General features: G+C 33.2%; 1 protein-coding gene across 3 annotated transcripts in view; it reads right to left on the reverse strand.

The window, feature by feature from the left end:
- LOC123706435 overlaps positions 1 to 18,897 on the reverse strand; it is a 90,572-nt gene that overhangs the window by 62,251 nt on the left and 9,424 nt on the right. For all 3 annotated transcript variants that reach the window (XM_045655707.1, XM_045655708.1, XM_045655706.1), the window contains exon 2: positions 3,699 to 3,729. The gene's annotated coding sequence lies outside the window, so the exon portion shown is untranslated. The remainder of the gene's footprint in view (positions 1 to 3,698; positions 3,730 to 18,897) is intronic.

The following is an 18,897-nucleotide window of genomic DNA, read 5'->3' on the forward strand; positions in this document are numbered from 1 at the left end:
AGTGTCCCGGAAACAAATGACGACATTCAAAGATCTAGCTTTCAATGAGCTTGTCGGGCATTACCTACTGCGCTTCTTATACAGTCGTTCAATTCACTTCTATTAGATTAAAATGTTTGATTGCTTTAAAGGTCACTTATTCAGAAGATGCGATAATTTATTATTTTGTATATTTTCTGATGGATTATAATAGTTAAAGTTTAACGAGATAATTTTTGGTATTTGTAGCTTAACATCCAATGTTATATCATGGTAACTCTAGTACGCTCGACGTCTGGACCTAATTTCATTAGTAAATTAACACTGTACACACGTATTGGAACGTGGTTCGAATGTGTTAAAAGCGAGTGTCATAAGTGGAGTCGTTATTGCATTTAAATAAGGGATCATGCATTATCTCAATGCCATATTTAAATGCTGAGAATAATTTCATACATTATTGATACCTATGTAACATAAAATTTTAAAGGTAACATTATTTATCGTTGTTGAAATTTAAAGGAAACCTCGCGAGAGTAATTATTATATGTACGCTGCAGTTGAAAACGAATTGGGGCGTAAAACAATATAATTTGGTAGAGTGACATTTCAATTTGAGTTTGCTTTTTGTTCAGGCCACTGTAGTGGAAAGCAAAGCTAGTTTTGATCGTTTCAGCGATGTATGTGACAGGCTAACTTGCGTCCTGGGACCAAACTACGATACAAGACTTGGAAACAATGGCAATTTTGAAAACGAATTTATTTCATACGGGTTTGGTAATCTATGACGATTTTAGACTGGCACACATGCAGGCAATGCGTTTACCGACTAAGGGTTACTGTTCAAGCTTAATCAATGCAAAGTTTAAGATACTGAAACAGGGTTTTATCCAGTCAACTCCGTCATTATGTAATGTATTAAATTTTGAAAATATTCACTACTTTGCTTCGTCGTAACTGTGACAGAATTTTAAAATTATAATTAGGTACTTATTTTAACTTAGAAAAATACACAGTTAGTTAATGGGTTTTACTATGAAGTAACAATTTTAAAAACGTTTTTCAAAACGTTTAATAGGTCCATGGATTTGATTTATATCTGGCTCTTGATTTCAATTTGACACGTTTTATGCATCTACATCTGAATTGATTCAAACCTAAAATTTAATATTTAGTTGTTTCATGTTTATGTTATATCAAATCAAGTTTATTTTCTTCATTTTATTATTATTGCTCTACATGTAGAATTCATTCTGCATATAAGCAGTTGAATTAACATTAAAAAATATAGATTCCGCAATCAGGGTTCCCGCATGCCAAACACGAACACCGCAATTAAAATATGAGGGTAGGGTCGGGTGGTCGTTAAGGAGAAATTAATTGACGTCGCAGCCAATGACTAGAATGCTGTTTATTTTATAATCGGTCGGTAGGGAAGGTGAGTACACCCAATTACGCTTCGATCTGGGCTTGGTGAGCCAGCGGCGTGGCGCGTGCGGTCGTAACTGGATTATTGGTCGCCGTCGGCAGGCTGGAGGGGCAAACACGACCACAGAGTACTCTACGTACTTCCATTATATTACGACGGGATTTCATGGATTTAGTGCGTTAGATACTAATTCATCGGAGAGTTTGTAATCCATTCGCTGCGTTAAGTATATTACCTACCTATGTTGTAGCCATTCCTGGGTTGAACCAAAATTCATTCAATTTTTGGCAATACATGTTTGTGTAGGAGTAGGTTAAATAGTAGGTTTCGTGGACAGAACTGTGTATTTTGATTAATAATAAAGTTCATATTGCAGATTATGCAGCATGAACGTAAAATGCAAATACATATATCTATAAATTTAATTTAAAACAAAAATATTAAAATAAATTTACCTATTATTACATATTCAAATCACAATGAATTTTTGCAAATTAAGTAGAACAACACTCTTTGGACTTTTGGAGTCAAGGAGATCTGCGTCCTTAGAATAAGATTATCCATACCGTTCTATCTAGCCTGTGCTCTAGCCGGCATCAAATTCTACCGTGTATTATATAATTCGATACAGTTTCATCAGCGTCTGTACGTCGTTTGCCGGATCCCCTTATGCCATTACGGAACCTTAATTCACTAGGAAGATAGGAATTTTCTCACCGTCCGTCGTGCTTATACAAAAATTGTTTACGAAATAAATTATTGATATTATATATGAACACAGTGTCAACATTACAATATTGAAAAACAAAGAATATTCATTGAAAAGTATCAAAGCTTTCCAAACACAAACGATTTATAGCACAAAATGTAAGTGGGAGGCAATATTGGCAATCATTACAGAATATAAACACAACAAAGAAAGGCGAAGCGCGCCTGTTGCAGTCTCGTTTATTTCATAAAAAATATAACAAAAAAGCAGCCATCGACGCGGAAGCTCTGATAGCAGCCAGACAAACATTGAAATGTTTTTCTTTATTGTATTATATATCAGAGGTGAAGTATTATTTAAAATGTAAAAATAGTTAGAATACAGGGAATAAAACAATATTAACTAGCGGTCCGCCCCGGCTTCGCCCGTGGTACATATTAACGTTTTCTCTACATAAGAACCATCCTCGTACTTCAAGGAATATAATAAAAAAAGAATTATCGAAATCGGTTCAGCCGTTCTCGAGTTATGGAATTACAACGAAAAGTGGCATTGATTTTTATATATTAGATAGAGAAGATAAGCGTCAAACTTAAATGATTTAAATTGCCATGTTTCAATTACCTATAAAGAAGTATCACTTTCATCTTTAATTGAATTATTAAGTACAATTCAAAAGATTTAATGGCGCTAATGAATCAATCAAAATAATAATATTTACATTCATTTTATTCATATGCTAAAATGAACGCATAAAAATGAATGCACGGCAACGGGTATATTAATAGTCCTTCACGGACAGCGTTCACGTACCAAAAATGTAATGAACACAGTAACGTGCAAGCTGTAAGCATCTAGGTCAATGGATAGATCGCAGAAAAAGTAACAAAGTTAATTAAATCTGAACCTATGATAAAAATCTCTATTCCTCTGAACGTGGAATTTCCGTCTATCCAATACCTACTGTGATCTGGTTATTTATTTTGTCTGTTTCCGTTGGGTGGTATAAAACCTATGTTCACTGACATTGATTTTTAACAGAACGGTTATGTGGATAAATGAAATTATCGCAACGTAAATGGGAACTGACCAAATAGAGAAAATACATTTACTGGCCCTGAGAGGAGTTGTCGCATCGATCTACTGTTTATGTATTGTCTTTACGTCCGTAATGAACACCTTATATGATTACGCGTCTCACACACTTAGACAACTTATTATACTACTATATTATTTAGATCTCTGGGGTGACTTACGCGTCTTCGTAAAATGCAAAACAAGGAAACTTTTCCCCTAAATCAAGAAAGGAGCCCTTTACGAGCTATAGGACATCCAACAAAAACAAAAGAACTTTCTTAAAACAGGGGTTGGTCGAGTGTGTAAAAAGCTCTAATTGCATTATTATTTATTTAGAAGTTTTACCATTCTTCTTTTTGAACGTCGCGTCATAATGTTGTTCGTATAAAAAATAGGGGAATTTTTGTTTGAAGTCCAAATAATGTGTAAGAAAAAAATTAAAAAGCGTGAGAAATAATCTCATTAAGATTTATAGCATTGATCATTGTAAATTTTAATACATACCTTATTCCCGCTCAATAAATAATGTCGGCATCTGAAATAATAAAAACAGATTTAATAAAAATACGATCCTGAAGCGTTTTAAAATGCTATTAAATTTTAGTATTTGTTATTCGTTACTGAATAAAAAGGGATGTAAACAATCCATAATGAACAACAAGATAACGAGACTGGCTGCTATTGTAACATTGGCATATTTAATTATAAAGAATTGGAGTATAAATGTTTACTGAAAAAATATAATTGGGCGCATGGGAACAATCGATAAGAATAATTCCTGAATAATAATGAACGCTATTTGTGCTGTACGCATTGCATGGCTTATACCCGACACAATGTGGCGTGTTGAGAGTGGTAATTAGTGATCGTTTGCCTACCAGGCGTATTTCTCAAGAGTTCCGGTGGTATCGTGCTATGCATTCTCTACAACAATAGGCCCTCCGGACGCCTTCCTTTTGTATTTAGTCAAGTATCTTGAAAAACAAAATTATGTGCCGTCCTTCAAATCCGTATAACTTTACACTTTGTCCCGTACAATAATGCAGAGGGCGTCGTAAAAGAAACTTGGCGAATCTAAATAATTTTGGAGTAGGCTTGCGAAGGTCCCTTAAATATCGTCGGCTCTCTCTCTTACAAGTCAAAATTAGGTATAGGTATATAGTATTGGTATGATTTTATAGGAAATCGTGTTCAACTAATACTTTCCCTCGAGTTCGTCTGTGCGAAAGTTTCCTGATCATAAATAATATGAAACGGTCTCTAATCCCGCGAGAACGTAGTTCTATGAATCTAAAATTCTTAATAAGGGCGAACTTCCCGCTTACGCCTAAACCGTTTCCCATCCCATTAAGCTTTATTGCGACGTATGATACAGAAGGATATCCGTTGTCTTCGGGAACTAACGTCAGAGTTCATCAATATCTTTCAACGGCCAGCGAGTAGCCAAATAAAATGATTATGAATAGCCCAATATGTACGCGTGACGTCAACGGTTCCATCTCCCTCATATTACACGAGACGACCCAATTCGCAAATATCGCATGTCATCGATAATATTAACGTAGTTTTCGTAAATTGTAGTTATGTTTATACAGATAATATACATATTTGTTGATTCTTTGGCAGTTTTTATTGCTATGAAAAGATAGAGCAATAACTGTTTATAAACATTTATAGATTCAAAGATTAAAAATTATTATCAGTTCTACTATCTCGGAAAAGTTTTTATACTAAATACCTAAAATTCAGCACGACTAATTTTATATCAGTTCCTGAATAACTATACAATTAACTATAAAAGTGTTATGTTTTTAATTATCTCCATACCGTATACGATTATAATTAAGTTCTGTTGAACCAGTTTCCCTTAGACAAATTCGATTATCCGAAAATGCTTTTTGTAATCGTTATAAAACAATAACCCCGCTTAACCGTGTCCCGCAGCGGGGATCGCAAGTGTGTCAAGGATGATAAGCGGAAAATTTGCTTTGAAACCTGGGAATACAACACAATACAGTGTTCGCCTTCGTTACTATAAATGCTTATGTTACTAAAATAACTTTCATCTTCAGGGATTTTCTGACACATAAACGCGTTGCCGTTCGCGAATAAGTATGAAACAAAGTTCTCGAACATATTTTGTTGAGAAATTATTGTAACGTTATTATTTAGAAGTTATTACGTTTTTATTGTTTGAACTTTGAACAGTCAAATACTTTTTGTAGCGAAACGAAATGGATTCAGACTGTCACATGTTAAAATAATTGTATTGTTATTTTATTTATTTATAAAAGCTTCCCTGGCTAGTAGCTCGAACAATTAGTTCAGGATACATCGCCCATTTTTGCAAGTGACTTCTATCAAGCTAATTTTCCGTTTGTAGCTTTATTTTGATGAGACGCCCAATAATTTCGTGTATGAAAGTCTCGATTGTGGTAGCTAACAGAGATAACAAGGATAAAAATTTTTGATATGATGGTTCTCAAATATTTATTACTAACTGAATGAATTTTTTTTTGTTCAATCTCAAGATAATTACCTAAATTATTCGAAAAAATATTTGTCCTACAAAATCTATGGTTTGTTCAAAGAGTCCCCCTTTCCAAAGTGTATCGATAACGAGGTCATCATAAATGATTACTAACAAGCAGATTTTTTTGTTTTCACTTAGTTAATGTTTATATAATTCAACAGACATGTTGTCCTACAAATTGCGTAATAAATATTTGAGAACCATCAAATAAAAAAATTGTATCCTTGTTATCTCTGTTAGCTACCACAATCGAGAGTTTCGTACACGAAATTATTCGGTGTCTCATCAAAATAAAGCTACAAACGGAAAATCAGCTTGATAGTACTCACTTGCAAAAATGGGCGATGTATCCTGAACTAAATTATTTCGATCCAAGATATACAGGAACACGTTTTAATTTTTTATGGTTAATTTTTCGATATTATTTTTTTTTATTGCATAAAAAATTAACGACCTTATATTGAAGTAAATAAACTTTTATATCAAATTTAATTATAATAACGGCTTTATGAATGTCGGTTCTTCATTAAAAATTGCCGCGTAATTAGTTGCTAGATTTATGCTTAACGGTAGAACCAGTAGAACCATAAATTTTTATTTGAAAACGCATTGAATCACTTATAAGTAGGCATTTCTATGATTTCAATAAAAAATGCGAGTCGCATTGTACTACCTAGTATATAACGTAGTTAGGTAAAATAATACAAATTATCCCTTAAAGAGCACGCAAAATATTTTTATTATAGTCATGATAATTGCTGATATTTGAATACGATAAAAATGATAAAATTTAAACAAAAGATTATTTTCACATGAAAAGAAATAGCCGAATATTGTTATGTTATCGGGAACTTTTCCGCCTTGATTTGTTGGAACCAAGGATTACGCACTTGACAGGCTTTATCTATTGATTGAAGAATATGTATGAGATACCCGCAATCTTCCGTATTTCCTAGTAAAACGGGCCAGTATATTAGTATTGAATAATATATTCATTAGTCGATGGCATGAAGCCAACAATATCTTTCGGCACGAGATGGTGCCTGGACCACATGGCTGTCTTATCTCCACATAATGTATGCTTCTGTTTAATTACAATATCAAGTGATATACGCCGCTGCTGTTTTTAATATTAGTAATCAATTTTAGTATGTATGTTACATTTTTAGAGGAGATGTTTTCTTTTAGCATATTTTATGTGCATTATATAAAATCATTAAATATTTGGCAGATTGTTTACCAACATCAATTATTCGATCGTGATTCGTGTAGCGTGTTTCTTGTTATGCCGTTTATTAGGGTACAATGTTTGGTTTTCTATATCGACCTATCTCTATGTGTTTCTAATTTCTCTATTATCTAGTATCTAGTTAATTAAATCCATCGCTATTTATAATTTATATATCACAGGACTACTAAAAAAAGCTCATTCGTACAATGCAGATCGTAGGTATTATATTATGTATCGAAAGTTTCTCCTTTGTTTGTTTAAGTTTACGTAACCTAAATTTATATTTATGACGTTACCTACTAAAATAGTTTTTATTGCTAATTAACTAAATTGTTTTTTAAAACACACAAAAAAGTGATTTTTATACTTAACTAGCGGTCCGCCCCGGCTTCGCCCGTGGTACATATTAACGTTTTCTCTACATAAGAACCATCCTCGTACTTCAAGGAATATAATAAAAAAAGAATTATCGAAATCGGTTCAGCCGTTCTCGAGTTATGGAATTACAACGAAAAGTGGCATTGATTTTTATATATTAGAAGACTAGCGGTCCGCCCCGGCTTCGCCCGTGGTACATATTAACGTTTTCTCTACATAAGAACCATCCTCGTACTTCAAGGAATATAATAAAAAAAGAATTATCGAAATCGGTTCAGCCGTTCTCGAGTTATGGAATTACAACGAAAAGTGGCATTGATTTTTATATATTAGATTAGATGTTTTCATTTAAGTCCATATAGATAATAGATTTTTAATTTTTATCTACTGTTTTTTTTTTATATTGTCTAGGTACATGGTGTGTAGGTAATACAATCTAATACGATTAAATAAAAGACGTTTGACCGCAAAAGCGGAAGCCAAACATTTCCCTTGGTTACAGTATCATGGTTTAGTATTGTATAACATGGAATACATTGACATAATATCGTAAGCACGTGTACATTGCAAGGGTCGGTCAATGACCCGCGATTTCAAGGGACCGTTAATCACTTTTGCGCGGAAGAACCGCGGTGCACGCAACCTAAGGTCGATTCGCCGGTTGCCCTCGTTTGAACATCATAAACAATGTTATTTATATACGAATATTTCAATATTGTTACCCAAACCGTAACTAAGTAACCTAGTTTACAAATTTCATTTGACCATTAAAATTGTTTAACATGTTCATAAAATCTAATTTGAATAATAAACATGTGTTTATAATATTATGTTATCATAATTATTAATATAGTTTAATAGTCGTTAACTTCACGCTACGATTAACAATTCTAAAACGAATAATTTTAAACAAGCCCAGTGTTCTACCATCGATCCCCTCAATTTATTCTGAAAGGTCAGTAACTATTATAGGTACCTACATAATCGATTAAAATAATACCTAGAGCACATCTATTTTTTTTCGTATTTTATAATAAATAATAATACAAAAAATATTGGTCAATAAATACTTCGTAGTCGTATAATTATATGAGATCTAAACCGGTAACATTAGTGTTATTAATAAGTTACTAACTGCACCTCAAATGTAAACCAGGCCTTAGCTCCAACGTGCTATGGTTAACTTTCAAGCCTAACTTGTAACGGTAAGGAGACATGAGTACTTAGAAAACATTCATAATATTATTTGCATGGATATAATAATTACTAGCTTCCGCCCGCGACTCCGTCCGCGCGGAAAAATTAAGATTTATTTTTTTCTACGTATTTTTCCGGGATAAAAAGTATCCTATTTTATGCCCAGGATAATAAGGTATAATTATACCAAGTTTCATCGAAATCGAACCGTTAGTTTTCACGTGATGCCTGAACATACAGACAGACAGACAGACAGACAGACAGACAGACAAAAATTTTTTTAATCACATATTTGGGTTTGGTATCGATCCAGTAACACCCCCTGCTATTTATTTTTTCAATATTTTCAATGTACAGAATTGACCCTTCTACAGATTTATTATATGTATAGATTATTCAACGTTGAACATACGCTATAGTCCTCATTGTCGTGAGCCTGTAACTACTGTAAATTATAATTAATATCACCTAATCCGTTATGTAATATCCAAGCACTATACTATAGGACAATTTGTTACCTAATCAGGATAAGTCAGCAATAAAGTATGTTTTAAAGACATACTCATAATATCATTTTATAACATATCGGTATTCTTAACAACGGCAATCTACTTTACGTTTTATTTATCGCAAAAATGAGCAAGACTTTAATTTATAACGATCGATCGTAAATTTAAAAGAATCTTCTATCATTTATCTCAGATTAATGCGTCTAGAACACGAAGATGAATCACGATAAATAACACTTAAATATAATGCAACAAATGTAAATAGAAAACCTTAAGCAGGTTCACGGGTCGTCTAGTTTTACTGATCCTGATTCTACTTTATCTTATAATCTTGTCACGTTGCTCGCGCTCTCTACCACCTCGAGAGGGACAGACGAGGAGGGAAAATCCTCAAGACTCGGGAAGGAGCGTACATTACGTACGATGCTTTTATTATGTACGGTGATAGCACGCGTAAATATGTATGACACGTTGAATAAAGCTCACTTAATAGAGGTCACATTGAGATAAGTATATATTCGGTTACTGTTATATTTTTGCTCGACCGATTTCGTTTGGTTAACTTTCATGCGAATGATTTTACACGCAACAAACCTAATGTACCGATTTTTTAATTGAACACATCAACTTGTTGAAATTATAGGATCGAATCTAGTGACTGACAAAAACATGTACAAAGTTAATGAATATATAATAAAAGAGAAAACATATTTTTCTACGAAATAGAAATATCAAACTCTATAAATATCTACTTAGAAATATACTACTTTCTTTGTAGTCATTATTTCTAAGATATTTTCCTTACTCGTTGTCTTAAAAGTTTCTACTTATCCCTTGTGTCAGCATTCATCCCTTTTTCATGTCTATTTTAATTGCTTGTTGTGAAGTCACAAATTGTCGGCCTCATCCTTTTGCACCATCTTTTTCATGACGCTCTGTAATAACTTGCTGCTTCTATATCTTTAACCGACTTCAAAAAAAAGGAGGAGGTTATCAATTCGGCCGGTATATTTTTTTTTTTTTTTTTTTTTTTTATGTATGTACACCGATTACTCCGAGGTTTCTGAACCGATTTACGTGATTCTTTTTTTGTTCGATGCGGGATGGTGTCGAATTGGTCCCATAAAAATTTTATTCGGCTAGGCCTAGTAGTTTTTATTTTATGAGCATTTTTGTCTGTACTCGATGACTTAATTTCAATGTAGCAAGTAACTTTGATTCACTTCCCGGTAACCGATTGAGCTGAAATTTTGTATACGAATGTAAATTGGATAGCGATGAAACATTATCATGACATGGAGCTGATCTGATGATGGAATCGGAAGGTGGCCATAGGAACTCAGTAATATATTGACTCAACTTTATCGAGTTTGGGCTCGTTTGATTCGTGTTGAAAAATACACTAAAAAGTATTAAATAAAAATAACTGCGTTAAAAACAACCGACTTCAAAAACGGAAAAGTAAGAAATAAAAAAGATTTGATATTATTAATTACTACATATTATTTTTATGTGCTATTTATTAAATAGGTTTGAAGTCGGTGCCAAACACTAAGCACTTAGTATTAAGCCCATGCACCGACATCAAACCTTTTTAGTAAATAGCACATAAAAATAATATGTAGTAATTAATAATATCAAATCTTTTTTATTTCTTACTTTTCCGTTTTTGAAGTCGGTTGTTTTTAACGCAGTTATTTTTATTGCAACATAATTTATTCTATTGTGGGTGGCATTATATTCACACTAAAAGTCAAAGAACTTTGTACTGCTAAACATTCTATTTAAAGGCAAAGTAAAGGCCTGAAATTATGTATTGTTACATTATTATATATATTGTTACGTCACATAATTATTTTGAATGAGAAAGTTCAAATCTCATAGTGCAGTGTCAAAAGTACTGCAACCTTTTATACTTTACTCATAATTGTTGCATGTATCACGCATGCAAAGAATTTCTAGCATGATTAGACGCACAAAGCAAACAGGCTTTTTATATTGCTCTATAGAGCTCAACCCTCTTCGACTAATGAGCGTAACTCTGCATTGCGGGCTGCTGAGTGAATACATGCCTAAAACGTGTTGTACAGAAGGTATTTACAAAAGCATAAATACACATAAGTCACAAACGTATAAAACCTCATACGATACAATCATAAAATAGCACAATGAGCTTAAAATATAAGCAATTTATAGATTTACGTCTAGTCATGTACCTATTATTATAGTTAATAGTGATGCGCATTAAAAGGGCCATGCTAAATAATGGCAAACATCAACATGAACAAAGTTTATATGAAGACCTTCATAATATCTGGGGGCACGGTAGTGCCCCCGCCAAGACGAGCCAAGCGAACAAGCGACGGGCACTACCTACCTTTTCTCGAAGCGCTTCGACGTTTTTTTGAACCCTCATAACTTGGGTTTGGATTATGCTAGATCAACAAAATTTTCGGGATATATTGTCAATAGCGGACTTATTGAACATATTAAGTTTTAATGACATTAGCTTTTATACTTCAGATTTTATTTATATCTAAAAAACGCTAATTTCGTCACTGACTCACTGATGATCATCAAAATTCTTATGGTATTTCCTAATGTCCTAGAAAGCTGAAATTTTGTATGTAAGCTAGTATTAGCACACAAACAACAAAAAAATTATAAAACTTGTAACTTTCATCCCCCATCCCCTTAAACTAGGGGATGGGAGATTGTATGAGACCTGTAATTTTAAATTAAATTTTGATGACGCTAGAGGTCTAATCTAATAATCTAAAACTTGGTTCCCCTAGATATATATATATGTTTGTTAACAAAGAAATTAAAAGTTTAATCGACATATAAAATTTTGTTACAAACAACTTACAAAAAGAAATGAAATCCCACCAAAAACATTTTCATGTAAAATGTTGCCAAGACGAGCCCATATGACTCGCACTGTCAAAAAGTTATCAGATCTCATGTAGAGCCAAGCTTCTAACACTACACGCCTTAACTCTACAAGGCCTAACTTCACAAACTCTACACCTTAGTCAAAATATGTGGCTTGGCCGTTCGTTACTACAAGAACTATTGTATAACACAAAAGTAATGAACAGTGAATTAATTTTTCACCTTACGCCGATGTGAATGTAGCGAAATGGCCAAGCCACATATTTTGACTAAGGTGTAGAGTTTGTGAAGTTAGGCCTTGTAGAGTTAGGGCGTGTAGTGTTAGAAGCTTGGCTCTACATGAGATCTGATAACTTTTTGACAGTGCGAGTCATATGGGCTCGTCTTGGCAACATTTTACATGAAAATGTTTTTGGTGGGATTGATTTATTCCAAATGGAGAAGTCATTCCCCAAACATATGAAACATAAACAGGAAATATAAATGTATTGACGTCTTTTATTACTGAGGGCATATTGTGTTATGAAGGGTATCTTGAAATAACCAAATTTTGCGCCTTGATAATCGAGTAAAATAAAACATTTTCCAACTTTTAAGGCCGAATATAACACTAAAGTAGACGGTAGAATTTTTAAATTGGGCCTGTTTTAAGTAGAACATTAATGGCCCGATCCGTTATTCGAAAGGACCCTTAAAGGAAACGGTCTCTATTCGCTTTAGGAAGTAATGCATTTTCCTTAACGCTTTGCGGACAGTTTACACAGTTTTCTACGTGAAGCCTTCTTTTACGATTATTGTACTTGCGTACTAACATAAAATCTAAACTGAAAAGCCAGTAGCTATAAATCCTCAGTGTAGCCCTTCGAGATATAAAGAGTGAATGGTTTTTACTGGATTTAACTAAGTTCGTATACATGTAGCCATATTCTGTTTTTGCGAAGTTATGTTTAATTAAAATAGAGATCGTGTTACGAAACGAACACAATCGTGGCATTTGGTAAGACTATAAGCCGAGAGAATTGGACCAGAAATGTCAAAATCGTGTTCATATTCGCCTTGAGAGAGACATTATAGCGAGCACCGGAAAAACTAGCAAATCCGTGGAGCGTAAAATAATGCGGTACATGTTGAATAACATTGGTAATTAATTGCATCGGGGGGAAAGCGCAAGTGTTCTCATGCGAATTAGAAGCGAACACACGACTTATTAGATAATTCTAAAGTAACGATAACGTGCGGGTGAGTTCGTGGTTCATAATTACAGGGTGGTGGGAGGATAAGTGCATCACCTCCGAGCGAGCCGAGCCGCATGGGTAAGTTGCTCCGCAGTACGTACGTACATGCACATGTTGCATATTTTAATATGCCCAAGTGTTCAACTTGACCCAATATCAAAACTTCAACTTCAAACTTTTACACTACTGTACCCATCTGATTAATTATATTAATTGTTTAATTAAATTAAAGCTCATTTAGGTACGTATACTTTAATGAGACTCGATTATATTTTAATGGAAATATCTCGACTAGATATTTCCTTCAAGAACATATTTTTTGTGAATGCAACTATATCAAAAAAAAACTGAAATTGAAATACTGCATTACCCAACGTTCAATGACAATCGACTGCGACACAAATTCTCACGCTACAGTTTAGTAACCTCTAACACTATTTGCTTAAGCGATTAAACTGTCTCCATATGCATCAACGCAATCCATTGATAACCGAAATGTTTGGAACACTTCGGATATCATACTCTCAACCAAACGCACTACTGTCGCACCAGATTTAGGTAGCATATATTTATGCGATGAATTGGTATGAGTTGTTATTATTCAGATCTAACTACTTACCCCGATCCCGATACGTTTATAGTGGTAGGTATGATACAAAAAAATATTTTACTTTAATAAATAGAGATGTCTAGTAATGCACGTAACTATTCTCAAGTTTTTATTACAAAATGTTTGAAAAGAAATAACATTTATAAAAATAAGTAAATAACACTCTCTTTATATCATAAATTATAAATTCCTTCTTCCCTACATAATGCAATTCAAAAATTACTCCTTTCCCTATAATATAAAATATGAGAGCTCTAATCATCATAACTACCTTAAGGGTATATAGAACGATCGTGCAAGAGAAAGTCAGTCAAACGAAGTCGTGATACTGCGTTGTAAGGACTAGTTTATTCTCATACAATCAAAATGAATGAGCAATAGATTGCGACAATCCAAGATGTTGATATAACTTCCTAGCTCACTGTATCTGAATTAAACATTTTTCAACAAATGGACGTCAAATGATAATCGCATTTGGATCAAAATGTCATAAGGATTTCCCTAGAAAGCTTCCTATGACATCGAGGTTGAGGCAAGCTGTCGAATCCATTTAAAGTTGCTAATCTTGTCTGAGTGAAAAGGAAATGCTTTCGAACCCATTGGTATTCAGGAGGTAAACGTTGCAAGTGCTGTCGTTTTAATGACTGTTTGATTACTTGCCTTTCTTGAATAGTTTATGTATATGTATAAAATAGTGACCGTTTACTTGGTACTTCCGAAATAGCAGAGTGATTCTTGTTAAGATATCTAATAATGTATCATTGATCTAAACAAAGATTCCATATAGGCAGGAAAGAATAATTCATTCGATGCTGGAGATATAAATACCTGTATTGACGTCTAAATAGAAGGGAATAGAAACATCCGGCGCTAAAGGCAATAAACAATCGAATGCGTGATCCCTTCACCGCGCTGATATAATTTCTAGTGGCTCACTTTTTCTTTTTATGTCACGAGCCACTTTTGGCCAAGACGAAATGCTGACATAAAAAGCACGATAGTTAAGCAACAGCACCTAATAGGACGCTGTTTGCGTCTTAAAATATGCATTTATACATTTAAAACAACTTTTTCTTTAAAATTTATATTCATATGAAACTTGAAAAAAATGTATACAGGTAGGTATGTTAAACCTTCAAGAAAATATGGTTTAGGTAAATAAGTTTTGTCAAATATCAGAACATAAAATCAATCTTCTACGTTGAGGCCCATAGTGCGTTCAGTTTTGCGTTTCCTTTTCATTCTGTGTAAAGACCAATGTAATATTATAGACGGTTTATTATCTGTTCAACAAGTGTACTTATTACATACAACAAGCTTCAAACCACCACCCATGTGGTAAAGACGTGACCTCCGTTCAACTCGCAACAACTGGGTTCTTTATTATTCACATCGAGAACTGGCCCTTATACATATGCAGTTTCATACTATTTTATATCACACTTAACTTAACTGATGTCTCAGGAGAAATAGAAAGTACAGTTCAACTTATTGCATCGGATAAAGCTTCGAAACGTGTCTTTCGTATAGAATATAAATAGCTACGAGCTCTAGATTCGTCTAAATAATTGAGCAGAAACCCGGCTTTAACAAAAATCAATAAGATATTATTGCAATTAAACAAGCGTTTTTCTTCTACTTAACTGGAATTTTCTTAACAAGCTGATTAGCGACATTTTTCGGTGTAAGTATTCGTAGGCCAAGCCTTTTTAATAGTTTAAGTATGCCAAGGTAGAGCACACATTCTCGGTTTTAATTATATCTGGCCGATAAGTGTATAAATCCACATAAATAAGTAATAATTTAGGAAATACTATTTAGTACGTACCTTTAAAAAAATAAGCATCTACTATGATGTCGACATGACCCATTTATACAAATTCTTAAATGTTATAAAGAAGAAAATATATAAATGCATTCCCTTTAACAAAAATACACATACATTTTTTTACGTTTAACGAGTAAAACATTTCATGACTTAATTAGTATGCACCACACGTAAAAGTAAATCCATTATACGTGTATGGTCGAATTAAATTTTTAATCATATTTCTAGTTATAATTTTAATAATAAATTCGTTTGAAATTTACACTGGATGGAAATAGAACATTAATACATATGAAAAGAACGTAGTAAAGTTTAACAAAAAATAACGTCACTCCACACGAATAACGAATAAACGAACGTGTAAATAATAAAACATTAAATAAACGTTGTTTGCCGCAGCGATTTATATGGCGTTGCGGTTTTTGTAGAGTGCACACACAGCTTCTACAAATTACAATAACAACTCATAGTTAGATGTTATACCTACGACAAATACTATTAGAGCTTGTTCGTTTTTGCATTGCTTGTATAAAACCAATTGTCATTCAATTATAAACCGATTTTAATCATAGTTATTGCAACTCATTGTGAAAATTCTTATAATTTCTATACAATTCATAAACAAATTTAAATCAAATACCAAATTACAAATTGCTAATCCTCGGACACAATAGAATTGTTTGTAACTTTTGAAGATTTAAATAATGTATATTTTTTTTTAACGTCGATAAAGTAACCTACTTCTAACAACAAAATTTAAAGGTATTTTTTATACACGGCATGAAAGTGGTTTTATTGTTTAATATAAAATAATTAATTCATTTACTTTTAACGAAATTTTGTAGTGCATTTCGCATTACAAAATTAGCATTTTAAAATGTAGGTAATTCTGTGCATGAAAGTACCTACTTTCTTATTTTTTTATAAAAATTGTGTTAACATTAATCAACAAATTAGCTTTATGTACAACGACTCTCCATGTTCGGTATTTTCTAAAATCTTAACAATTCATCTTAAGATATTCAGATACCCCTCATTTTATGGCCTCTGCGTTTAGCCCTTCGCGGTATTCTTTGATCTCGTCTATTTGCGGATTCATCTCGAAGTGGGTTTCTTCCGGGTATCTTAACTGGGGACAAATCTTTGCTGGACAAAGATTATATTCCATAAATTCATCTAGCATAAAAATGATTATCTTCATACGTTTTGAAATCATATTTCTAATATTTTCTTGTACTGAATGCTCATTAATTCATCATCATTATTATCGTTTTATTAATTTCGTTGTAAACAAGTTAACAATAAGCTTAAAGGTGGTTGTGGTTTTTATATTGCTTTAAGTATTTTGGTAGAAAAAATTAAAACATACTACGTCATCACTATTCTTCTGATAAACAAGGTTTACCAAACGATGAAATCATCTATATTTATTACTAGCTGTCCGCATTAATGAGGACTAAAAATAGCAGTCAGAGGTCATGTTGACGTGTGGCTGTAATTAATTTCAAGTTTTATGCAGTAGTTTCGGTGATTATTTTCGATATTATAAACATTAAAAATATGTAATGAAAATTTGTATTGGTTCATTTACTAAATCTACATCATAAATTATGCTCATATCCATCCATACGTAAAGTTTACATTTACCACTAAATAATACGTGCAATACACAAATTTATATCTATATTCGGAGAAAAAGGATAATACGATTTGAACAGGACGATATCCGTATGGTTAGGTGAAGGAAATTGAAGAGCGAATCGAAATATAAAATTTATTGGTAAAATCACGACACCACCCGTCGAAGGTGTACGATCGTGAAATGACGTTTAAAACATATATTTATACAGAATTTCCAAACTCTCCGTGCCACATTGGTACGTATATATTTTATGTGCGCTTTGCAAATAGAACTCGGTGTAGTGCTTTTAATCGATTTCGACGATTAACCGCAGACAAGGCTTTCGTTTTTCGCGATCTACCCGATTGGGTATGAATCCTACAATTTATTTTTTACTTTTATTCGGGATTAGTATCGGATTGAATATTTAATTTTGTAAGTAGACATACGTTTTACGACGTACCTAGTATAAATATGTTAAAAAGTATTAACGACTTCATGTTGGTCATGATAGTACAGTAGGTGCTTCCAACATAAGCTTTAAGCTCAGTTTGACGAAGCACAGTACGATCGGTGTAGATGGGCGCACATCCCTGTAACACTGGCTAAGCGGCAATTTGTCAATCACCACGTGAACGCTTCACAAAAGCTTTCGATACCTTACACCGCCCACTACATACGCCGGGAGTCGGGACCACGCTTTTTAGCAATTTATTGATCCATTTATTTCCAGACAATGTTACTCGAAGTAAGTTTATATAATATTACTTTTGTACACGTATATCTGATGTACACGGTCGCTATCAACTGCTTTGTTCATATTACATTTCATATTTCAATATGTTTACGTATTTTGCATGTTATGAAGCTACTTATATTTCTACATATGTAGCCGTAGGTACATATATTGGCATTCATTTATCCTCTAGGTTGTGATAAATGAGTTTATTTCATACTAGATTTCTGCCCGCGGCTTCGCCCGCGTTTGCAAAGGAAAACCCGCATAGTTCCCGTTCCCGTGGGATTTCCGGGATAAAAACTATCCTATGTGTTAATCCAAGTTACCCTTTATGTGTGCTAAATTTCATTGTAATCGGTTCAGTAGTTTTTACGTGAAAGAGTAACAAACATCCATACATCCATACATCCATACATCCATACAAACTTTCGCATTTATAATATTAGTAGGATTGAGAATAGGTTTGAATAACTTTAAAAAAAAAATATGTTTTAACTCTTTCTAGTAAGTAGTCTAATTGTATAGGTATGTGTCATGTGTGCCTGTATAAACCTATAAAGGATGCGCAGCTTGTCGTAGGTAAACATTTTACCAAATTTTAGGAAAGTGTAGTGCAACTTTTTTTAAATGAAAGTTTTATTCTGGCGATAATTCTCATGCCATCGCTTTAAAATTTTGGAAACAACATCCTAGGAAATAACAGCTGCGGGCAGAAAACGAAACATAGACGAAGTTGAAGATAGTACCTAGCTAGCTAATAAGTAATATGTCCAAACTCAGAAACTAAGAGAACGTGCTCAATCGTATAGACAGAGATTAGTGTCACCGTCCAGCACAAAATCGATTCCAATTAAAAGGGCAAACAGTTATATTAGTTCCGCTTGATTTGCCAGTAAAAGTGGGAAAATAATTTATGATACCTGCCAA

The sequence above is a fragment of the Colias croceus genome, chromosome 3, assembly GCF_905220415.1.
Source record: "Colias croceus chromosome 3, ilColCroc2.1".
In the NCBI taxonomy this organism is placed as follows: Eukaryota; Metazoa; Arthropoda; class Insecta; order Lepidoptera; family Pieridae; genus Colias; species Colias croceus.